Source organism: Pongo pygmaeus, chromosome 19 (genome assembly GCF_028885625.2).
Source record: "Pongo pygmaeus isolate AG05252 chromosome 19, NHGRI_mPonPyg2-v2.0_pri, whole genome shotgun sequence".
Lineage (NCBI taxonomy): Eukaryota > Metazoa > Chordata > Mammalia > Primates > Hominidae > Pongo > Pongo pygmaeus.
The window spans coordinates 58,520,335-58,545,354 of NC_072392.2; the positions used below are offsets into that span (position 1 = coordinate 58,520,335).

The window sequence follows — 25,020 nt, forward strand, 5'->3', positions numbered from 1 at the left end:
CCCTCTCTTTGCGGGGAAATTTACAGTCCAGGAAGGTTCATTTCACAAATCAATGAGAATTACGTGGAAATCACTTTGAGTTCTTTGGAAGAGAAAGTATTGGCAAAAATTCCAAGACATTCTCATTTATTTCGCGAGGCCGCTGGGGTGCAGGTGCAAACCTCTGGATTTGGGAGTCAGATGATCTGGATGGGGATAAGACTCCGCAACCTAAAAGTTGTGATATGAAGATATAAATTTAAGAAACAAAATATTGTCCTGTAGTTAATAGGCTGGGAATTAGAGCCACACTGCCTGGGTTCCAAGCTTGAGCAAATCACTTCCTGCTCTGTCTCTGTTCCCTCATCTGTAAAATGGGGAAAACATATCCCTTACCTCACAAGCTTATTGTAATGAGTTAATACAAATTAAGCAGGTAGCCCAGTGCTCCGCACAGATAAGCACTGTTAAGAGTTAACTATTATTGTTGTCATCATTACCTCATATAGTTATTGTGAGGAGCAGGAGAACTAGTGTATGTAAAGATCTCACTACTTTTTTGTTGTTGTTTACTTCTGTCTCTCTAGTGCCTAAAAAAAGGGTCCTGGCACACAGTAGGTGCTTGATATTTGTATATTTACAAATGAATAGGTGGTAAGAAGTAAGAACCAAACAAAAGGTTTATTCTCTTTCCCATAAAACACCCAGTGCTTGGATGGGTTACACTTCAATATGAGTTCAAAACAGCTTCTCTGACGGTTTTAGGATTGCAAGAAAGAAAGAAGAAAAAGATGATTCAGAAGTTAGAAACATCAGTGAGTTAGGACTTACTGTAATTTTATGTAAGTATTACAGATACATAATTATGTATTATGTATTACGGATACATAATTGTATCTGTAAAATGAATAGTAGACTCTTCCATGTCACTTCTTCAGCCACGGAATGAAAGGAAGTCCTCATTCATCCACTTGTTCATCTGTGGTGGTGAAGAGCCCAAATCTGAAGCCCAAAGCCTGGAGAAAAAGTTCTGCCCCTCCCTAGTTAGTCTTAGATCAAATTTGACCTTAGATCAAATTAATTTCTCTTTCTCTTGGTTATTGTAAAATGGGGGTAATAAAAGTACCTTTCTCCTAAAGTGACTGGTGAATGAAACAATGTAGGTACAGTGCTTGCCACAGTGCTTACTTAATGTTAATTATTAATATAATTTTAAAAATCATTGAGAACGTGCTGGCTCAATTGAGTGTGTTCCTGCTCTGCGCTAGGCCGAGGATACAAATAGGAATAAGATACCTGCCTGTCCCTCAAGATTCCTGAAGAGAGGCACTAAAGGAAACATTTCCTACAGAATAAGGTAAAATACAATGGGGGTAATTGCTTGAATAAAGTATGTACCTACTATGGCATAGTAAGTGCACTAGAAGAAGAGCATCAAAGTTAGAGAAGGTGTCATAAAGTAGGTAGCATTTGAAATCAGATTTGAAGGGTAAAATGAATTCTTATAAAGCCCTTTGAAGCAGTTAAATCTTATTAAACCTAATTCGAACCCAAAGTCCACATATCAAAGTCAATTATACAACCAGGACTAATTCAATCCAGGAGCTCAAATCAACTAAGGTTGGCATCCTTTATAACTGAGTGCCAGCACCAGGAGACAGCAATCCCCAGATCCAATGAGGTAAGCGCTCCTCTGCCCATTTCCCTTTCCCTGAGAAACTCCTCAGATCTTTGTTCTGCAGCTTTCCTCAGGCTGAAATGCCCTCCTCACATCTAAAGGGGTCTCCATTCTCCTTAGAAGTCTTGCCCTCCCATTGCCCCCACCCCCTGACTTGAGCACCATCCTCAGGATTCCAGTGGCAGGTAGAATGTACCTGAAACCTACCAGGTAGGAGGTAACATTTGATTGACCTTTCTGTTTGAATGTCAATCTTTTCAAAAAGAAGAGGGAGACAAGGAGACAGAAGCGAAGAAGGAAGACCCAGAGGAAAAAGTCTGATGGAGGATCGCAGAAGGGAGCAGGAGAGAGAAAGACAGGACTGAGAGAATGGAGAAGCAGATTAGAATGGGAGGGATCCCAGTTGTGAGGGGAATGGAATCATTGGGAGAAGGGAAAGAGAAGAAATAAATATTTTCAGCCCACAAAGAACGTATCAGTAACCACTTACATTCTGTAAAAATGACATTTTGTGTGATTTAAAGAGTAATGGAGGCCGGGCGCAGTGGCTCACGCCTGTAATCCCAGCACTTTGGGAGGCCGAGGCGGGCAGATCACGAGGTCAGGAGATCAAGACCATCCTGGCTAACACGGTGAAACCCTGTCTCTACTAAAAACACAAAAAGGCGGGTGCCCGTAGACCCAGCTACTCGGGAGGCTGAGGCAGGAGAATGGCATGAACCCGGGAGGCGGAGCTTGCAGTGAGCCGAGGTCGCGCCACTGCACACCAGCCTGGGCGACAGAGTGAGACTCCGTCTCAAAAAAAAAAAAAAAAAAGAGAGAGTAATGGAAATACGGACTTTGGATATACCATCCTGGTGGGGGATGTTGATAATGAGGGAGGCTGTGTATGTGTGGGGGCAGGAGTTATATGGGATTTTTAAAAAGTAATGGAAATAAATAAAAACATTACACACATATTGTCGGCTGGGTGTGCTGCGTCACGCCTGTAATCCCAGCACTTTGGGAAGCCGAGGCAGGTGGATCACCTGAGGTCAGGAGTTCAAAACCAGCCTGGCCAACATGGTGAATGAAACCCCATCTCTACTAAAAATACAAAAATTAGCCAGGCGTGGTGGCATATGCCTATAGTCCCAGCTACTTGGGAGGCTGAGGCAGGAGAATTGCTTGAACCCGGGAGGCAGAGGTTGCAGTGAGCCAAGATCATGCCACTGCACTCCAGCCTGGGTGACAGGGTGAGACTCTATCTCAAAATAAATAAATAAAAACATTACACACACATTGTCAAAAGTTTGGCAGATACATAAAAGCATAAAGATGAAAATTTTAAATGTACATTACCCAAAGAAGTCCGTATCATCACCATTCATAATCACTTTTTAACATTTTGATGTATTGACTTTTCCCTATATATCTTTTTCCTACATGGTTGAGATCATACTATATGACCACTTAACTACACACATTTATTAACCATCTAGTATGTGTTAGGTCATGTATTGACAAAATAGAGCATATACAAGCAGTTCATAATCTTGCTTATAATGGCACTTGAACAATTAGACCAACTGGGGTCAAAACTCCATACTTGGCCCAGCACGGTGGCTCATGCCTGTAATCCCAGCACTTTGGGAGGCTGAGGCGGGTAGATTCTTTGAACCCAGGAGTTTGAGACCAACCTGGGCAGCATGACGAAACCCCCCACTGCAAAAAAAAATAAAAAAATTAGCCAGGCATGGTGACACGTGCCTGTAGTCCCAGTTACTTGGGAGGTAGAGGTGGGGAGGTCGATTAAGCCTGGGAAGTGGAGATTGCAGTGAGTTAAGATTGCACCACTGCACTCCAGCCTGGATGACAGAGTGAGACCCTGTCTCAAAAAGCAAGCAAACAAGCAGAACTCCATGCTTGCCAGCTCCCTAACTTCAATCTACCGCTTTGTAGAATGTGTATGTAATAATAGCACCTAAATGTCAGAGTTGTTGCAATGATTAAAAGAGATAATCCAAGTAAAATAGGAGCCAATCAGGAATTTTAAGATTAATTTTAGAGGTTACTTTGGGTCAATAATCTGGGTCAATAATCACCGATTGTCTTCTATTCTTTGAAATATGGATTCACTCAATGATCTGCATTTAAAACTGTTTTGCAACCCCTTCTGTCTTGTAGGGGCTCCATTCTGAATGAGATGGTAGAGGCACTGGCTTACAAATTACCACTTAGCCTCCAGGAAGGTGACAGAGTTACATCACCTGAGACAGACAAGTCCAGGAAAGGGCACCTGATGCTCCACATTGTGATTCAGAATCATATGATTCTGAAAAATCTGCAAGGTCTAGAGCAGCACTGTCCAATAGAAATGCAATGAGAGCTAAAACCTATTGAAATAAAAAAAATAAATTTTAAAAAAAGGTACAATGAGAGCTAAATAAGTAACTTGAAATTTTTCAGTAGCCCTGTTAAAGAAGTAAAAATTAGGGCCTGGTGCAGTGGCTTATGCCTGTAATCCCAGCACTTTGGGAGGCCAAGGTGGGCGGATCACGAGGTCAGGAGCTCAAGACCAGCCTGGCCAACATGGTGAAACCCCGTCTCTATGAAAATACAAAAATTAGCTGGGTGTGGTGGCACATGTCTGTAGTCCCAGCTAGCTACTCAGGAGGCTGAGGCAGGAGAATCGCTTGAACCTGGGAGGTGGAGGTTGCAGTGAGCCGAGATCATGCCACTGCACTTCAACCTGGGCGACGAAGTAAGACTTCGTCTCAAAAAAAAAAAAAAAAGTAAAAATTAATGTGAAGTACATATTTTATTTATCTCAGTATGTCAGAATCATTATCATTTTACATGTAGTCAATATAAAAATTATTGAGATAGTTTGCATTCCTTTTTTTAACCAAACCTTCAAAGTCCACACTTATTTGCACTTATAGCACATTTCAGTTTTACCTAGCAGATTTCAAGTGGCCGTTAGCCATTTGCAACTAGTGACTACTGTGTTGGAGAGTACAAGTCTAGAGTCAAACGCTGAAAGCTAAGGACCAATTAAGCTGTGGAGTGAGTGGTCTTGAGCCTGGGGACAATATTGATTTTCTTAAGGTCATTTTAATGGTTTAATGTTGTACTTAATTCAATAGAAAAAAAGGTTAAGAAGTTACAAACCATTTTATTTCTTGAATGCGCAGACACCACTTCATTGAATATAGAAATAAACAGACCTAAAAGAAATCAGCAGGTTGAGACACTTAAAAAAAATTTTAATTCAAAGCATCAAATATCCTGAGTTGTCTCAAAAGTTGCTGACTTGCCATTTTTCTCAGTAGTGTAGCATCCACCCTCAACCTCAAGTTTTATTTCATTTTAATTGTTTTATTTTAATATTAAAGTCTACTTCCCCTAATTTTCTTACTTTGAAATTACGTTTGTAAACCATATGTAAATCAGAAATTCCCCTCCCCTATCTTTCTCCTACTTGAGCCAGTCATTTGACCTCTCTGGACCTATTTTCTCAAACATGAGGAAGAGATTGGCTTAAGTAATTGCTATGATTTAACACCTAGTATGTGACAATATATATCAGACACGGTGTCAAGTATCTTTGCTACAGTTTCTGATGTAAGTACCATATTATCCCAATTTTCTAGCTTGAGATACTGAGGTTTAGAGAGCAACCTGCCTCTTTGGCCTCAGGCCAAAGAGGTCTGTAAAGTATGCTAAGGAAGCCTAATCTACCAAGAGAAGCTCTAAAGAAACTTCTTAGGGAAAACAGTTGAAACCAAGTCTTGAAGGATGAGTTGGGTTGAGCAAGGAAAAGATTGAGAGGGAGAAGAAGGACAGGCACAGAAAGAAGATGGGGAGGCCTGAACAGCTTGGTGTTAGTAGGAAATGATTTGGCTGGTGAAGTAACCCCAGGAACAAATCATGAAGAATTTGGATTTTATCCGAAAGAGAAAAACAACTTTTTTTTTTTTTAAGACAAGGTCTCTGTCGCCCAGGCTGGTGCGATCGTAGCTCACTGCAGCCTCAGTCTCCTGGGCTCAAGCAATCCTATCACCTCAGTCTCCTGAGTAGCTGCGATTACAAGAGAGTGCCACGATGCCCAGCTAATTAAAATTTTTTTTTCTTTTCTTTTTTTAAAAAATAATTTTAAATAAAATGAGATGGGGGTCTCACTGTGTTGCCCAGGCTGGTCTCGAACTCCTGAGCTTAATTTTTAAACTTTTTTTTTTTGAGATGGAGTCTCGGCCTACTGCAACCTCCACCTCTCGGGTTCAAGCGTTTCTCTTGTCTCAGCCTCCCAAGTAGCTGGGATTACAGGCGCCCGCCACCACGCCTGGCTAATTTTTGCATTTTCAGTAGAGACAGGTTTCACCATTTTGGCCAGGCTAGTCTCGAACTCCCGACCTCAGGTGATCCACCCACCTTGGCCTCCCAAAGTGTTGGGATTATAGGCATGAGCCACCATGCCTGGCCAATTTAAAAATTTTTAGTAGAGATGAGGTCTCGGTATATTGCCTAGGTTGGAAACCATTGAAAGACTCTAAACATGAGAGTGACGAGCTAAGATTTGTTTTTAGAAACAAGATACCAGGAAACTTGTTGAGGGCATTTTGGTAATCTAGGCAGGAAGTGAAGAGACCTGAACTAATTAAGAAGAGCTGGTCTAAAAACATCCTTTCTGTTTTGCATCTATTCCCTCAGTCAAGGTGTCGACAAGGAAGATATGAAAGTAGAAGAAATCACTTTTGCAAAAGGCTGAGTATTCTTTTCTTACTGAGCAGATGATTTTTCTAAGAGTGACCAAAGCTGAAAGAGGAGACAAGTGTAGTTCTTTGAACCTGCTCCTCCTGCTAAAAAGTTCCAGGCAGAACTTTGGTCTCACAGGATAATTATTCCTGCCCAGATACAAACTGATTTGTAATTTTACTATTCTCTTCCCCCAAGAAAAGGTTCAAAGGAGTTCAAAAGATGTGACCAGCCAATAAAATAGAAAGATTAGTCTAGAATCTCTTGACTCAACCAAGAGTTTAAAGGGATGTAATAGTAATGTAAACAGGCTGGGCACAGTGGCTCACGCCTATAATCCTAGCACTTTGAAAGGCTGAGGCAGGTGGATTGCCTGAACTCAGGAGTTCGAGACCAGCCTGGGCAACATGCTGAAACCCTGTCTCTACTAAAAATACAAAAAATTAACCAGGCATGGTGGCACACACTTGTAATCCCAGCTACTCGGGAGGCTCAGGCATGAGAATCGCTGGAACCCGGGAGGTGGAGGCTGCAGTGAGCCGAGATTGCACCACAGTACTTTCAGCCTGGGTGACAGAGCAAGACTCCATCTCTAAATAAATAAATAAATAGTAATATAAACAAAAGTACTAGAGTTATATAACATTTCTGCCACTGGTTTTGACATTCCTTCATTCATTCACTTAATAATATTTATGTTTACTATGTGCAAGGTTCTATGCTAGGTACTGTGATGATTGAGCAATATGAAACAATGCATCAGAAATAGATCTGACCCTCAAGAAGATTTTTAATTCTCGGATGATAAGATATGAAATAAATAACTACAATTTTTATTTGAAAATGCGAAAAATTGATATAGATCAAATGCTGTGGAATTGAAAGAAGAGGGGGCTACCCCAAGTCACAAGGAAGAAAAGGTTAGTGGAGAAAAACTTTGCATTTTAAATAGATACGAATTAATGAATAAGATTTGAACTTGCAGAGATGTGGAAAAGAGCAATTTAGGCTAGTGCTTCCCAAACTGGAGTTTGAGGACAAGGTTTTGAAGAATGCTACTGGGAATTCCATGCAAAAGAGTTCTTGGCTGTGCTGTTAATTTGCCTCTGTTCTTTTTTTTTTTGAAGCAGAGTCCTGCTCTGTTGCCCAGGCTGGAGTTCAGTGGTGTGATCTTGGCTCACTGCAACCTCTGCCTCCTGGGTTCAAGCGATTCTCATGCCTTAGCCTCCCAAGTAGCTGGGATTACAGGTGCCCACCACCATGCCCGGCTAATGTTTGAATTTTTGTATTTTTAGTAGAGAAAAGGTTTCACCATGTTGCCCAGGCTGGTCTTCAAATCCTGACCTCAACTGATCTGCCCACCTCAGCCCCTCAAAGTGCTGGGATTACAGGTGTCAGCCACCATGTCTGACCTTTTTCTTTTTTGAGATAGGGTCTCATTCTGTCACCCACGCTGGAGTGCAGTCTGGAGTACCGTGGTGCAAACGTGCTCACTGCAGCCTCGACCTCCTGGGTTCAAGCAATCCTCCTACCTCAGCCTCCTGAATAGCTGGAACCACAGGCGTTCACCACCATGCCCACTCAATTTTTTAAATTTTTTGTATAGACAAGGTCTCACCATGTTGTCCAGGCTTACTGTAGCTAGAGGCTGCTCCTTGGAAATGACATTTCTCAGGCTCCCTTATCAATTTCCTTGTGGTTTGGTTTGGCCAATAGAGGCAAGGGTGGCCAATGAGTGGCCATGAGGAAGCTAGGATTTTCCCTCTCCCTGTGCCTCAGTATTAGCTGTATCTTTATGGCGCTAACTGCAAATGAACAGTTCTTCTCTCCATAGTCCCAACTCTGTTGGGCAGTCCTGGCTCCTGGGCTATAGTATGTTTGTTATCTATTGCCATATAATAAATTATCCCTGAACATCACAGCTTAAAACAACAAGCATTTTATCTCACACAGTTCCTGAGATTTAGTAACCTGTCAGTGACTCAGCTGATGTTTCTGGCTCAGGGTTTCTCATGAGGTTTCAGTCAAGATGTGGGCTGGGGCTGCAGGCATCTCAAGGCTAATGTAGGACTGAGGCACTCACTTCCAAGCTCACTTACACGGTTATGGCCAGGACACAGTTTCCTTCTGCCAGGTGGGCTTCCCCTCAGAGCTGCACACAACAAGGCAGCTTGCTTCTCCACTAGGAAGAAGAAGGGGGGGAGAGAGAGAGTCCAAGACCAAGATGGAAGCTGCAGTCTTTTTGTAACCTAATCTCACAAGTTATATACCATCACTTCTGCCACATGCTATTGGTCACAGACCAACTGTGATACAGAGTGTGCGGGGGCTACACTAGGCTGTGAATACCAGGAGGGAAAAATAACTGGGAGCTGGCTCATGCCTGTAATCCCAGCACTTTGGGAGGCCAAGGAGGGTGGATCATTTGAGGTCAGGAGTTCAAGACCAGCCTGGCCAACATGGTGAAACCCCGTCTCTCCTAAAAATACAAAAATGGTGAAACCCCGTCTCTCCTAAAAATACAAAAATGGTGAAACCCCGTCTCTCCTAAAAATACAAAAATTAGCTGGGCAGTAGTGGTGCACACCTATAATCCCAGCTATCAGGAGACTGAGGCAGGGGAATCGCTTGAGTCTGGGAGGGGGAGGTTGTGGTGAGCCGAGATCACACCAGTGCACTTCAGTCTGGGTGGGTGACAGAGTGAGACCCTGTCTCAAAAAATAATAATAATAATAATCATAGGGAGCTATCTTGGAGGGTAGCTACCACAGTCCACCATCTGTCCCCAATGATTTGTTGCTCCCACATGCAAGATACACTCACTTCTTCCCAAAGTCACCAGAAGTCTCCCCTCTTTACAGCATCAGCTTGAAGTCCAGGTGCAGATGAGGCTCCTTGGGTAAAACTCCTTAAGCAGAGCTCCTTGAGTACAGTTCCTCTCCGCCTGTGACACCAAAGAGACAATTTATCTTCCCCTCTATATACCCAACATACAACGATGAGACAGGTGTAGCAGGATAGAGGCTTAGTTATTCCTTTTCAAAAAGGGGGGGAAATGGCAGGTGCAAAGGAGTAACTGGCCCATTTTAATTCTGAAATACCACCCCACCACCAACTTTGTAGGTCTGTGAATCTTACTGGGGTTCACTTCATTAGACAAAAGTTATACCCACAAATCTCTTTCAGGTAAGCTCTACTCCACCTTGAGCTTCTGATAAGATGCCCTTAAGCTTCCTAGCAGTTTTGTCATTTTACTGAGAGAATACGGTATGGGAGGCACACCTTTCATCTCTTTCAGAGCTTTTTGTCTAACTGAATAGTACTCTGAGGCACAACCGTAAATCTTCCTGAGATTTTATTTTTGTTTATTTATTTATTTTTGAGACAGAGTCTTTGTCGCCCAGGCTGGAGTGCAGTGGCATGATCTCCGCTCACTGCAACCTCTGCCTCCTGGGTTCAAGCAATTCTCATTCCTCAGCCTTCTCAGTAGCTGGGATTACAGGCATGCACCACCACCCCCGGCTAATTTTTGTATTTTTTAAAATAGAGATGAGGTTTCTCCATGTTGGCCAGGCTGGTCTCTATCTCCCAGGCTCAAGCAGTCCACACACTTCACCCTCCCGAGTAGCTGATACTACAAGTGTGCCTGGCTAATTTTTTGTATTTTTTTTTTCATAGAGAGGGGGTTTTGCCATGTAGTCCAGGCTGCTCTCAAACTCCTGGGCTCAAGAAATCCACTCCCCCATGGCCTCTCAAAGTGCTGGGATGACAGACATGAGCCACAGCACGGGGCAATGTTACTTCATTTTCTTGCAAGCCTTCACCTGCAGCCATTTCAAACATCATGATGTTTCTATTAATAGCTTCTGTGAGGTACTTTAGACTTTGACTAATATTCTGCTCAAAGCCCACTGCCTAGTTCCAAAGTCACTTTCACGTTTTAGAATTTTGTTCTGGCAAAACCCTACTTCCGGGTACCAAAATCTGTATTAATTATCTATATTTCTGTGTAACAGGTTACTCTGAGATTCAGCAGTTTAAAACAACAAATACTTATTATCTCACACAATTTCTGAGAACTGGGAATCTGGGACTTGGATTAGCTCAGTGGTTCTGAGGTAGGAAGCAGGACTTAACTCCAGAGTTGGAAACTCAGACACCGGACCAGATTGAGGACTACCTTAAAGGGAGGGGGTTGGCTGGTGTGGTGGCTCATGCCTGTAGTCCTAGCACTTTGGGAGGCGAAGGCGGGTGAACCAATTGAGCTCAGGAGACCAGCCTGGGCAACATGGCGAAACCCATCTCTACAAAAAAATACAAAAAACATTAGCCAGGTGTGGTGGCACAAGTCTGTGGTCTCAGCTACCAGGTAGGCTTAGGTGGGAGGATTGCTTGAGCCCAGGAGGTGGAGGCTGCAGCAAGCTGAGATCGTGCCATTACACTCCAGCCTGGGTGACAGACTGAGACCCTATCTCAAAAAAAAAAAAAAATTAAATTAATTAAATACATTTTAAAAATATAAAGGAAGGGGGAGAAGGGAAAAGCAGCTTTCCATAAGACATGCCCACCAGTGTGCCATATCAGTTTACCATTGCCATAGCAACAACCGGAAGTTATACCCTTTTCCATGGCATGATGACCTGGTGACTGGAAGTGGCAACCCTCTTCCTAGAAATTTCTGCATAAACCACCCTTTAATTTGCATGTAATTAAAAGTGGATGTAAATGTGACTACAGAACTGCCTCTGAGCTGCTATCGTGTGCCTCTGTTGCTGCTGTACACTGCTGCTTCAAAAAATGTTGCTAACACCACTGGCCAACCCTTGAATTCTTTCGTGTGTCAAGCAAAGAACCCTCCCAGGCTAAGCCCCAATTCTAGGACTTGCTGCCCTACATCAGTTCTGGCTGAAAGTTTCTCATAAGGTTGCAGTCAAATTGTCACCTAGAGCTACAGTTATTTCAAGGCTTACCTGGGACTGGAGAATCTGTGAGAAAAATCTGTAGCACATCTGAGTAACAGTTCCTCTTCCCTTACTCCTTGCAGCATCTCCCTCATGTTGCTCATCTCTGGGTTGTCCCACCATCCCTCTATTTGCCCTTTGAATTCCTCCCCTACATTTTAAACTAGTTTCTCTCATTATTATATTCCTTGTATTAAACTCCTTGGCATAGGTACTGTTTTCTGGATCCTGAATTATATAATAGTCAACTAAGTATTATTGAGCTGAACAAAGTTAAACAGATTTCTTACAAAAGAATTTCTCACAGCTTTTAATGCGCATTGTAAATCTCCCGGAGGAATCTATAACATGCAGCATTTCCCATACTGTTTTGGTCACAGTCCTCTTTTGTTTTTTTACATGCAACTAATAGCTAGCATGCAAAAGGCATAAATTAGAAACATCACAGTTCAGTTTGACTGAAACAACAAGTATATGAAGGAAAAGAGTACAAAATATGATGAAAAGAGGGTAGAAGCCCGGCGCGGTAGCTCACACCTGTAATCCCAGCACTTTGGGAGGCTGAGGCGGGTGGATCACCTGAGGTTGGAAGTTCCAGACCAGCCTGACCAACACAGAGAAACCCTGCCTCTACTAAAATTACAAAATTAGCCAGGCATGGTGGCGCATGCCTGTAATCCCAGCTGCTCAGGAGGCTGAGGCAGGAGAATCGCTTGAACCCGGGAGGCGGAAGTTGTGGTGAGCCGAGATCGCACCATTGCACTCCAGCTTGGGCAACAAGAGTAAAACTCCATATCAAAAAAAAAAAAAAAAGGTGGTGGGTAGATGCTGAACCATACAGAGTAAAGTGTTTACACTTGATCCTATAGGCATTGGAGAGTCAATGAAGGTTGCCTCCTGCTAGGTTAAAAGATAGAATTGTTGAGCTAAATCATTTAACCACAGTAATACACTTTATTTTTCTTTTATACTCTGAACTACTTAATACAAAAGGAAAATTACTTTTCTTTTTGAGTTGGAGTCTCATGGTATTGCCTGGTCTAGAGTGGAATGGCTATTCCCGGGGGTTATCATTGTGCACTACAGCCTGAAACTTCTAGGCTCAAATGATCCTCATGTGTCAACCTCCCAAGTAGCTGGCACTACAGGCACATGCCACCATGTCCAGCTGAGAATTACATTTTAAACCTCTCTCTTTCTTCTGCCTTTACCTTTGGTTCAATAGGGTTGAAGACCTTTGGCCCAAACTTTAGAAGCCTCATATTGTTTGCCTTATGTTTTCAGTATGGTAGAAGAAACTGAAAAAAAAAATGGGGAGACCCTTGGGAGAGAAAATATTTCAACATACCCCCTAAAACACAGCATTGTCAGTGGAATTAAAAGATGAAGGAATTCTTTTCAAAATAATTGGTGATAAGAAAGGAAGACGGAAGTATATCTCAGGGAAAGAATTAGCTAGTGATTAGGAAAAGAACAAACATCCTTTCTGAAAACTAACATTTACATGGCAGCACATATATGGCTTATTTATTGCTGCAAAACAAATTATATCAAAGATTTGTGGCTCAAACAACAAAAAACGTTTTTTTTGTTTTTAAAGACAGATTCTCACTCTGTCGCCCAGGCTGGAGTACAGTGGCACTATCTCAGCTCACTGCAACTTCCACCTCCCAGATTCAAGCAATTCTCATGCCTCAGCCTCCCTAGCTGGGACTACAGGCACGCACCAACACACCCAGCGAATTTCTTTTTGTATTTTTAGTAGAGACAGGGTTTTGCCATGTTGGCCAGGCAGGTCTTAAACTCGGCCTCAAGTGATCTGCCCGTCTCGGCCTCCCAAAGTGCTGGGATTACAGGCGTGAGCCACTGCTCCAGGTCACAACAATAAACATGTCTATCTCATAGTTTCTGTGGCTGGACAGTTCAAAGTTAGAATTTCTCACAGGATTCATTCAGATGCTGGCTGTGATTGCAGTCATCTGAAGGCTTGAGTCAGGCTAGCAGATCTGCTTCCAAGAGGGCTCACTCGTACGAATGGCAAGTTGGTGCTGGCTATTGGCAGGAGGCTTCATTTTCTTTTCACATGGGTCTATCTCCAGGGGTCCTTGTGTGCACGGAAGCTGGCTTTCCCCAGAGGAGGGGATCCAAGATGCCAAGGCGGAAGTTACAGTCGCCTTTATTATCTAGCCTTAGAAGTCCCACACTGTCACTTCTGCAGTAATCTATTTGTCATACAAATCAGCCCTGATACAATGTGGAAGGGGAATACTATGATGTAAAGATCATTCTAGGTTACTTTGGAGGCTACCTTCCACATCATGTTTTTTACCTTTCTAGGTCCTTTGCTGGTACTCTTTTCCTCAACAAAGCAACTTACAAAATAGATACATCTTGGGTAGCCAAATCAAGTACATCATACTGAAAACGTCACAGTATCTGGTCAGATTTTTAAAAATTTCAGTGTAAGTTCAGCCAGTCATCTGGCTTTCTGTCTTTTGAAAAATGTACAGCTTTCCTGTTGCAAAAAATAAGCAACTCAGGAATCTCTCAAGAACAAGGACAGGTCCAAAGGCTGAAAATACAGCATTAATGGAGAAAAGCAGTGTGTGATACTAGTTTTGGCATTCTTCTACTCGCCGTTAATACATTCATCTGTATTTTTTTTTTCTGGGATAGGCATGTGTAATATTCCACATGCTTGATTTTAGAAGATGTCTTTTTATTTTTATTTTTTTGAGACAGTCTCGCTTTGTCACCCAGGCTACAGTGCAATGGCATGATCTTGGCTCACTGCAAGCTTTGCCTCCCGGACTCAAGCGATTCTCCTGCCTTAGCTTCCCAAGTAGCTGAGACTACAGGCACATGCCACCACACCTGGCTAATTTTTGTATTTTTAGTAGAGACAGGGTTCCACCATGATGGCCAGGCTGGTCTCAAACTCCTGACCTCATGTGATCTGTCCGCCTTGGCCTCCCAAAGTACTGGGCTGGGATTACAGTCATGAGCCACGGTGCCTGGCCAGAAGACTTTTTTTTTTTTAAAGCATGAAAACAATATAAATATTAAATAACTTTTGTTTTCTGTAAAAAAGCCCAGGCTGCATCCATTCAAAACTTATCTTTCAATGTGGAATAAATTACTAAAAGTATAGGACCAAAATCAATGTTACATTTTAATTAACAAAAGGATGTATTCTTCTCACAGGAACAACCTCAAACTTTATATAGTTCCCCACTATGAGATTATTCCAAAGATAAAGGACTGCACTTTCCATCTATGATTTGAAAACAGAGGCAGTACGGTGTATGCAAAGGATCAGTTCTAGAATTAGACAAGGATTTTTTTTTTTTTTTTTTTTTTTGACAGAGTTTTGCTCTTGTTGCCCAGGCTGGAGTGCAACAGTGCAATCTCGGCTCGTCACAACCTCCACCTCCCAGGTAGAAGCCAGTCTCCTGCCTCAGCCTCCCGAGTAGCTGGGATTACAGGCGTGCACCACCATGCCTGGCTAATTTTGTATTTTTAGTAGAGACAGGGTTTCTCTATGTTGGTCAGGCTGGTCTCGAACTCCCGACCTCAGGTGATCCGCCCTCCTCGGCCTCCCAAAGTGCTGGGATTACAGGCGTGAGCCACTGTGCCCAGCCAACTATTTTTATTTCTTCTTGTTGTTGTTATCCTTGTTTTGACACTTCCTGCACTACACTCATTGATTCCCTTTTCATCTTATGTGTGGGCAGCTGATAACCTGTTCAGTCTCCACTATCTCAGGTTAACAATTCCTCCTACTGGCCAGGCACGGTGGCTGATGCCTGTAATCCCAGCACTTTGGGAGGCCAAGGCAGGTGGATCACGAGGTCAGGAGTTCAAGACCAGCCTGACCAACATGGTGAAACCCCATCTCTATTAAAAATACAAAAATTAGCCTGGCATGGTGGCGTGTGCCCATAATCCCAGCTATTCTGTAGGCTAAGGCAGGAGAATCACTTGAACCTGAACCTAGGAGGCAGAGGTTGCAGTGAGCCGAGATCACACCACTGCACTCCAGCCTGGGCGACAGAGCAAGACTCTGTCTTAAAAACAAACAAACAAACAAACAAAAGGCCAGGCACGGTGGCTCACGCCTATAATCCCAGCACTTTGGGAGTCCAAGGCGGGCAGATCACTTGAGGTCAGGAGTTTGAGACCAGCCTGGCCAACATGGTAAAACCCCGTCTCTACTAAAAATTAAAAAATTAGCCAGGTGTGGTGGCGGGCGCCTGTAATCCCAGCTACACCAGAGGCTGGGGCAGGAGAATCACTTGAACCCGGGAGGCAGAGGTTGTAGTGAGCCAAGATCTCCCCACTGCACTCCAGCCTGGGCAACAGAGCGAGACTCCATTTCAAAAACAAAACAAAACAAAAAAATTCCACCTACTTTCTTATATTAATCATCAAGTGCCCTGGGGAACTATGACTTCTCAGAGACATCTTATTACATTTTTACCATAGCCAGCACCATACCTTGGGGACTCTGGTAATAATAAAATAATAATAAATATAATTATTGAACATTTACTGGCCCATAGTGCTAAGCAATTTACATGGATGATTTTTTTTTATTGGTTTCTTGGTATCTTCTAATAGATTATTTGATTTCATCCTCTCCACAACCATAGGAGGTCAAATTTGAGCAGATAGGTCTACAGAGGCTTTATTTGCATTATTATAAATTAAACCATTTACAAAAGACAGTGGCTGGATATGTTAAGGTATATGACTAGCTCTATACACGAAGATGTAAGAGAGGAAACTTCTGGCATACGTTTACTAAACCTAGGAACTACAGATAAAACTGACACTACTATTTTTTTTTTTTTTTGAGACGGAGTCTCGCTCTGTCACCCAGGCTGGAGTGTGGTGGCGAGATCTCGGCTCACTGCAGGCTCCGCCTCCTGGGTTCACGCCATTCTCCTGCCTCAGCCTCCTGAGTAGCTGGGACTACAAGCACCCGCCACCACCCCAGACTAATTTTTTTTTGTATTTTTAGTAGAGACAGGGTTTCACCGTGTTAGCCAGGATGGTCTTGATCTCCTGACCTCGTGATCTGCCTGCCTCGGCCTCCCAAAGTGCTGGGATTATAGGCGTGAGCCACCGTGCCTGGCCAGATACTACTATTTCTTGCAGCCCCCAATCAGCCTCACCTGCTAGCACTTACACCCTAAGTAGTCCCCTCCTCTTGAATAAGGGCCAGGCAGAATGTAGCAGAAGTGACTCGTTGCCTCTTCCAGCCCTAAGCCTTAAGAAGGCCTGATAGCTTCCACTTTTATGCTTTTAGGAGCCCTGAGCTACCATTTGAGAAACTGACGTGGAGAAGCAGATTCCCTGGGAGTATAATGTGAGAGAGGAGGTCTAGCCTTACCAGCATCCAGTTGAGCCCAGCGTTCCAGATGTCACTGATAAAGTGTCAGACACGTGAGCAAGGCCATCCTGAAGATGCCAGCCCTGACCGCCATCTGACTACAGCTATGTGAGACACACAAATGAGACCAGCGGAGCTGAACAGCATGGCACTCACCAGTCAATCCGCACAATCATGAGAAATTACAAAAAAAAAGATTGTTGTTTTAAGCCACTAAATTTTGGAGTGGTTTTTATTAAGCAGCAATAGATAACAAAAATGCTACTAATGTTAATAATGTTAAAGGTTATGTTTGGTTTGGAGTCCTATTAGATAATATTAGGTCAAGAGGACCAAACGTATCAGAATCCTACCTTAGACTACAGCCATTACCTCCTCCTTCACCCTCACCAAGGTCTAGAGGGAGAAATCTACACACATGAGACAGTGGAGAAGGTAAATAAAAACCACCACTACCAGGGCAGCCAGAACCCTGCTTAGTCAAAATGGACACCAGGCTAGGCATGGTGGCTCAGGCCTGTAATCCCAACACTTTGGGAGGCTAAGGCGGGCAGATCACCTGAGGTCAGAGTTCGAGACCAGCCTGGCTAACATGGAGAGACCCCGTCTCTACTAAAAATACAAAAATTAGCTGGGCTTGGTGGCGGGGGCGTATAATCCCAGCTATTTGGGAGCCTGAGGCACAAGAATTGCTTGAACCTGGGAGGCGGAGCCTGCAGTGAGCCAAGATCCCGCCACTGTACTTCAGCTTGGGCAGAGCAAGACTCCATCTCAAGAAAAAAAAAAAAAAAAGGACACCGGCTGAAACAGGCTGCACCTTGCACCTTCACGGTATGACTGTCCACCTGGCTGTTCCCTCTGTCTAAGCCTGAGAACAGGCCTAGGTTGGAGTGTCACTGCAGTCTCATGGGGAAGAAGGAAGAAGAACCCCAAACGGAGCCACACCCACGTTCAAGACCTAAGCACATCCACCATGATGCTGAACACGGGAAAAAATAGCCCAGTTAATGTCTTAGAATCTGACTAACCAGATTAGCCACTTCTCTCACGGAGAGGAGGGAGAACAAGAGGAAGATAAGGAAGAAACTGAAAGTGTCCCCTTTCCTAGACCCTGTACACATTGTCTTATTTAATCCTCACAAAAAATCCAGAAGGTAGATATTTTTCTTACCCTAGTATCCATGAGAAGATTAAATAGTAGAGAGATTGAGTAACTTTTTCAAGGTTACATAGTAAGTATTTGGAATTACAGGGGTGGGTGGGGGGAGTTACCTGGCAAAAATGAGAAGAGATGCCTTTGGAGAATGGCACATTGTAAATTCACTCACATTGTTCCTCAGTTGTTTTTTTTTTTTGCTAAAGTAAAAAACCAAATCAAATGAAAATGCTGTAGGGCCAGGCACGGTGGCTCATGCCTGTAATCCCAGCACTTTGGGAGGCCGAGGCGGGCAGATCACCTGAGGTCAGGAGTTCGAGACCAGCCTGACCAACATGGAGAAACCCCATCTCCACTAAAAATACAAAAAAAATTAGCCAGGCATGGTGGCGCATGCCTGAAATCCCAACTACTTGGGAGGCTGAGGCAGGAGAATCACTTGAACCCAGGAGGCAAAGTTTGTAGTGAGCTGAGATTGCGCCATTGCAGTCCAGCCTGGGCAACAAGAGCAAAACTCCGTTTCAAAAAAAAGGAAAGAAAGTGCTGTACCGTTAGAGGCACCCAAGGAGAGAGGGCCCAAAGTCAGTCTTTTCTGTGGCTTGATTGTAGAACAGGTGGAGGGAAAGTATCTCTTTCCACTTCAGCAGAGAAGTGGCTGCACACTGGCTGTGGCTGGTGATAAGAGTCAGGAAGCAGCCACTCAGAAGTGCAGAAGAGGCTTCCCCTACCTCCGTATATCCTTGAGAGATACAGAAGGGACCTGTGGTGTTAATGACCTCTTTGTAAGGGCTGCTATGGTCCGTAGCATCCAATTGTACTGCCACACTAGACTGGCCTGGAGAAACGTGTGTTACCCAAACATTACATCTCTGACGAAAAACTATATTTGTTCCACCCCCACATTCTCCATTCAAGTTCCCAGAAGTTTGCAATTATCCTCAAAAGAAGTTTCCAGACAAGGCTTACTCAGCTTTGGTTTTCAGTGGGATGAGATTGTTTTGTTTTGTTTTTTCATTTCTTTAAACTTGGCTGACCATTGGCATTCCATCCCCAGATGGTGCGTACAGGCCAGTCATGAACCACAAACCTGTTTCCATTCACTCTTCACCTGCTTGTTCTTTTTGCTCCTCTCCCTGGATTTGTGGCTCTACAATCCAGCTGGATCTATGCATCTCCCTCTTTTGTTCCTGTCACCCTCACTACATAACCTGTTGGACCTCTCTTCGGGCCTCTTGGACTTTGATCCTTGCCCAGTTTTCAGCTATACTAACTCCTCTGGCTTGGTATCCCACATTAACTAGCTGAAGTTCTCCATACTAAGTTCCAGTATTGCAGAATTGCCCCAGCCATCTGGACCTGGGTGGCATGTACTGTCTAAGCCCTATGCATTGGGAAAGAAACTCTATCTGGAAAAAACAATGGCAGGGACGAAAGAAGAGTTGCCCTTTTTTTTTTTCGAGATGGAGTTTTGCTCTTGTTGTCCAGGCTGGAGTCCAATACCGAGATCTCGGCTCATTGCAACTTCCGCTTCCCGAGTTTAAGCAATTCTCCTTCCTCAGCCTCCCGAGTAGCTGGGATTACAGGCATGTGCCACCACGCACGGCTAATTTTGTATTTTTAGTAGAGACAGGGTTTCACCATGTTGGTCAGGGTAGTCTCGAGTTCCTGACCTCAGGTGATCCGCCCACTTCGGCCTCCCAAAGTGTTGGGATTACAGGCGTGAGCCACCATGCCTGGCCAAGAGTTGCTTTTAAACTATACTTGCTGGCACTACCAGCAAAATTTTTACCTGCCCGCCTCTGCACTCCTTTCCTCTGACTCCAGGAGATTTGGGAGTATAAAAAAATCTCCTTGGTTACAACAACTTTGGAACACTGTTTGGCAGTATCTACTAAAACTGAACATATGCATATACTTTTACCCAACAATTCTACTCCTAGATACGTACCCAACAGAAATGCACACATATGTTCATCAAAAGACATGCACAAGAATGTTCATAGAAGGATTATTCATAATAGCTAAAAACTGGAGTCTCCAAATGTCCAACAGCAGTAGAATGGATTAAAAATAGCATATTCATACAATAGACTATAGAGTAATGAAAAAGAATGAACTACGTTATACACAACCTGGATGAATCTTACAAACACAATATTCAACAAAAAAAGCCACACAAAAAAGAATGCATAATATACATTCCATTTATATGAAATCTAAAATGGACAAAATGAATCAATGTTATTACAAGTCAGAATAGTGGTTATCATATGGGGAGTAGTAATCAGGTGGGGGCATCAGAGGATTGGGTGCTGGTAATGTTGTGTTTCTTGATCTGGGTACTGATCAGTGCATTCACTTTGCAAAAATTCATCCAGCTGTATACTTGCAATTCATGTACTTTTCTAAATATGGATATACATGAATAAAGTGAATGACAGAAAGAAAAATGTCCTTGCTTTCTCCTGAAAATGTAGCTATAAAGGATACCCAAGGTTAGTGACTGAGTAAATGAATTTTCTTGTTTCCCATTTGTCATTTGGGAAAACGTAGCAATATGTGATTCTTCTGCTATAATGGATACCTGTCCCCTGTACAAGTGGACATCATGATATTTGGTGGGACATGACCAGTGGGATGGTTCACAGCCAACATTATACAGCTCTCCAACTCTTGGTTCTCAGGTGGACTGGAAGGAACATCACTGTGGGCCTAGCTCTGAGAAGGATTTGGAGGGTGTCCTAAGATGAGTTAACCAGATTGACTGGATGAGACAGCTTACAGGCTGAAGAGCGTAGGGCCACAGCAAATTTAAAGGACACTGTCAAGGTCCGAAGGTGGAATAGAAGAACAGGGAGAGTATCTTAGAGAACTACTTCATCAAAGACGTTAGGCAGAACAGCAGAAGATAGGTACATGACAACAGGATGGAAATGGAGACCATCAGGACAGAGCGAGTGGTTTTGGAAGAAAATGGAGCCTGGGAATGAACAATCACAGGCTTTCTCTAGGGCTTTTTTTTTTTTTTTTTTTTTTAGCCTCTATGGAAAGGGCAAGAGCTATAAAAGTGCTGAGCTGCTATAGACAAAAGTTCCGTACTGTTTCCACTACTCTCCTTTCTGGGCTGTTTGTTTTGGTGACATTCTCCATTCACGTTTTACCTCCAGACTCTCCTTCCAGCTTCTAGAATTTTGTTTCCTTGAATATTTTTCAGTTCTCTGGCTTCTACGATTTGGGCCTCCTATTGGGGTGAAAAATTTTATACTTTAGCCAACGACATCCCAGCCCCAACCCATGACTCCCAACGCCTTATAGGTCAACTATATTCCTCTCCTTCAGTCACCATCACCCCACGAGGATGCGGATCCTGGATTTAAAACAACAACAACAACAACAGCAGCAGCAGCAGCAGCAGCTGGAACCAAGCAAGCCTATTGCTTCAGAATTCAAGATCATTTCTTTGCTGCTGAAGCCCCTGTTCACCTTCTCTGATACTCCATCCCTGCTCTACTCTGGTCCCTTTTGGACTATGTTATTGTACTTGGCAAATCCATGCAAGTTGGCTTGGGAATTTTTCTTTTCTTTTCTTTCTTTCTTTTTTTTTTTTTTTTTTTTTTTTTTGAGACAGAGTTTTGCTCTTGTTGCCCAGGCTGGAGTGCAATGGCATGATCTAGGCTCACCGCAACCTCTTCCTCCCGGGTTCAAGTGATTCTCCTGCCTCAGCCTCCTGAGTAGCTGGGACTACAGGTATGTGCCACCATGCCCGGCTAATTTTGTATTTTTAGTAGTGACGGGGTTTCTCCATGTTGGTCAGGCTGGTCTCGAACTCCCAATCTCAGGTGATCTGCCCTCCTCAGCCTCCCAAAGTGGTGGGATTACAGGTGTGAGCCATTGCACCCAGCTAGCTTGGGAATCTTATAAAGAGGTCCCTAGTATGTCTTCCACGTTGGGAATTCCTCCAGGCTTTAATTTTTTCTTTAGCCTTTGTTTCTAATCCTGTTGTTTTTCCATATATGTTGGTTCTATACCTTGGCACCCCTCTAGGACAGTAAGGACAAGAGGCACCCTACCCTGGTTGCTCTAGGATGCCACCCTTCTTGGCCATCATTATTTCATTTTATACCATCAGGAGAGGATAATCAGAATTCCTTTGTTTCTATGCTCTTTCTTGCTGCTTACCTGGCTATTTGATATTCTCTTTCTAAAATGTTGCAAACAGATCTTAGTCAACAGCAGCAATAAAGGGTGGTGGAAGTCTGCATTTTGGAAACCAACAAAATGGAGTTGAAATCCTGCATCTATCTACCACCTATTAGCTAGGAGACTTTGTGCAAGTTACTTAACCTTTCTAAGCTTTAGTTTCCTCATCTGTAAAATAGGGATCAAGTCTTGAAGGGTTGTTTGGAGGCTTATGTAATATTATGTGAAGATAACATCTGGCCCATATGAGCGACTTAATAAATGCTGGCTGTTATTGTTGGGCTCTTTGTTATAAGAACAGTCATTATCTACCTTCCCAGTTACTGAATGGTGTTAAGGAGTCCAGCTGATCTGAAAAAAAATGAATGCATTTGCTGAGAAGTACACAAATGAATCCCTCTTTATGAGTGTCAGCCAAGAGAAGCATAAATAGCAAACTCTGCAAAGAAGCACATTCTGATGTACAGAAGAATGCAATTCAAGAATACAAATTAGGCCGGGCATGGTGGCTCACGCCTATAATTCCAGCACTTTGGGAGGCCGAGGCAGGTAGATCACCTGAGGTCAGGAGTTCGAGACCAGCCTGACCAAAATAGAGAAACCCCATCTCTACTAAAAATACAAAATTATCTGGGCATGGTGGTGCATGCCTATAATCCCAGCTACTTGGGAGGCTGAGACAGGGGAATTGCTTGTACCAGAGAGGTGGGGGTTGTGGTGAGTCGAGATTGTGCCATTGCACTCTAGCCTGGGCAACAAGAGTGAAACTTCTTCTCAAAAAAAAAAAAAAAAAAAAAAGAAAAGAAAACAAATTTAACACCAAAATTGCATTTCACAATAAAAGGCACAAATATTAAGAAACTGAAATAATAAGAAAGTCACAGTCCTAGAGTATTGCTGGTCTCAATAAATGGCTTTGGATTGTAGTAGGCCCTAAGAGAAGCTAGTTCCAAGTAGTATATGTTGGATCTGCCTATATAGAATTCTAGAAGGAGATGGTAGTTATGTTGAATGTGGCAGCAGGCTGAGGGTCTGAGAGCACAAGGCTGCAACATGAAATGCAAGGGTTTGAGCAGCAATAACACAAAGGCCAATTAATCAACAGAAAGCAGGAGTAAATAAATATCAGAGGGCAGAACAAGATAGTATGACCAAAGTACATGCAAACAGTCTGCAGGGAGCGGAGCTATTGATCCGTCAAACAGCTGGCCTCAGAGAGGGTCACAGAAAATGTGGAAGGAGAAGTAAAATTGGAGGGAGAGCAGCAAGGTACCCAGAGCCAGAAGAGGAGAGCTCGCAGTGCAGAAGCAATATCCTCTCTCAGCTTCAATAGCTATTTATTTCTCTCACTTGGTGAGAATGCATCTGTAGTGAGCCCGGTCTATAATCTTGCAGGCAATAGTAATTGGATGGCTAGGAGTGGGGCTGAGACATTACAAGGTTCTCAGGAAAAACATTTCAGGACGGTCTTCACAGGCTTCTTGGATTCAGGTTTACCTGTGTGTCATTGATAGAAAGAGAGGACTTGATCGGAGCATGGATCTGATGAGTAAATCCCCCATGGGCAGTCAGTCCTCAGGTCCATAGCCTTCCCAGTTAATAAAACAGTAGGATTATCCATGGTTACTTTCTGAAAAAATTATGTGGTGTATCTAGCAGTCTTCCTGGTTATAGTCCAAACACGGAAATAGAGGAAACATTCTGTGCTGGGGTCAAGTTTTCCTTTTAGATGTGCAATGCCAAATGTATATTTTTTAATTTACTTTTGAGACAGGGTCTCCCTCTGTCACCCAGGCTGGAGGGCAGTGGCATGATCTCAGCTCACTGCAGCCTTGGCCTCCCCAGCTCAAGCCATCCTCCCACCTCAGCCTCCCGAGTAACTGGGACCAAAGGCGCACACCACCACGCTAGACTAACTTTTTGTATTTTTTGAAGAGACGGGGTTTCGCCATGTTACCCAGGCTGGTCTCAAACTCCTGGGCTCAGATGATCCACCAGCCTTGGCCTCCCAAAGTGCTGGAATTACAGGCACGAGCCACTATGCCTGGACTTGTACAAATTATTTAACCAGTCTGAGTCTTGGTTTCCTCACTAGAAAAATGGAGAAAATATCTTTTGGAAAGAGTTGCTATGAAGTTTAAAAGAGATACATCTCACCATGCCTGACACATTGAAGCTAAGAGCACTTAGTAAGTGGTCTTTCTATTTTCTTTCTGCTGATCCTTGATTGAAAGAGCTGTGTCTTGGTTGGGCGCAGTGGCTCATGCCTGTAATCCCAGCACTTTGGGAGTGAGGCTGAGGTGGGCAGATCACCTGAGGTCAGGAGTTGAAGACCAGCCTGGCCAACTTGGCGAAATCACTTCTCTACTAAAAATACACAAAATTAGCCAGGAATGGTGGCGTGGACTTGTAGTCCCAGCTACTCGGGAGGCTGAGGCGGGAAAATCGCTTGAACCTGGGAGGCAGAGGTTGCAGTGAGCCGCAATCACACCACCGCACTCCAGCTCAGGCAACAGAGTGAGACTCATCTCAAAAAAAAAAAAAAAGAAAAGAAAAGAAAGAAAGAGCTGTATCTTATTTCTTATTGTGAGGTTCCCTCCATCTAGCAACCTACTTGGACTTTTTAGACATACTTGGCTGCTATCTTGATCCTAGGTGCTCTCATAAGAACATAGAGAAATTTGTAATTACGGTATGGTAGAAAGAATAATTGCTCCCTCAAAACAGCCATGATCTAATCTCCGGAGCCTGTGAATATATTACCTTACTTGGCAAAAGGGACTTTGCAGATGTGATTAGTGTTAAGGATCTTGACATGGGGTTTCCTGGGTGGGCCCAACCTAACCAGTGAGTCCTGAAAAGCACTGAACCTTTCCCAACTGATGTCAGAGGGAGATGTGACTGGAGAAGGGTC

At 43.4% G+C, this 25,020-nt stretch overlaps 1 long non-coding RNA gene across 1 annotated transcript; it reads left to right on the top strand.

Annotated features, from left to right (window-relative positions):
* Window positions 1-596: 596 nt before the first annotated feature.
* LOC129017076 (uncharacterized) lies at window positions 597-16,883 on the top strand. Its single transcript, XR_008495001.1, has 3 exons — window positions 597-821; window positions 1,248-1,336; window positions 16,667-16,883. It is a non-coding gene; the product is annotated as an uncharacterized LOC129017076 (long non-coding RNA).
* The last annotated feature ends 8,137 nt before the right edge of the window (window positions 16,884-25,020 follow it).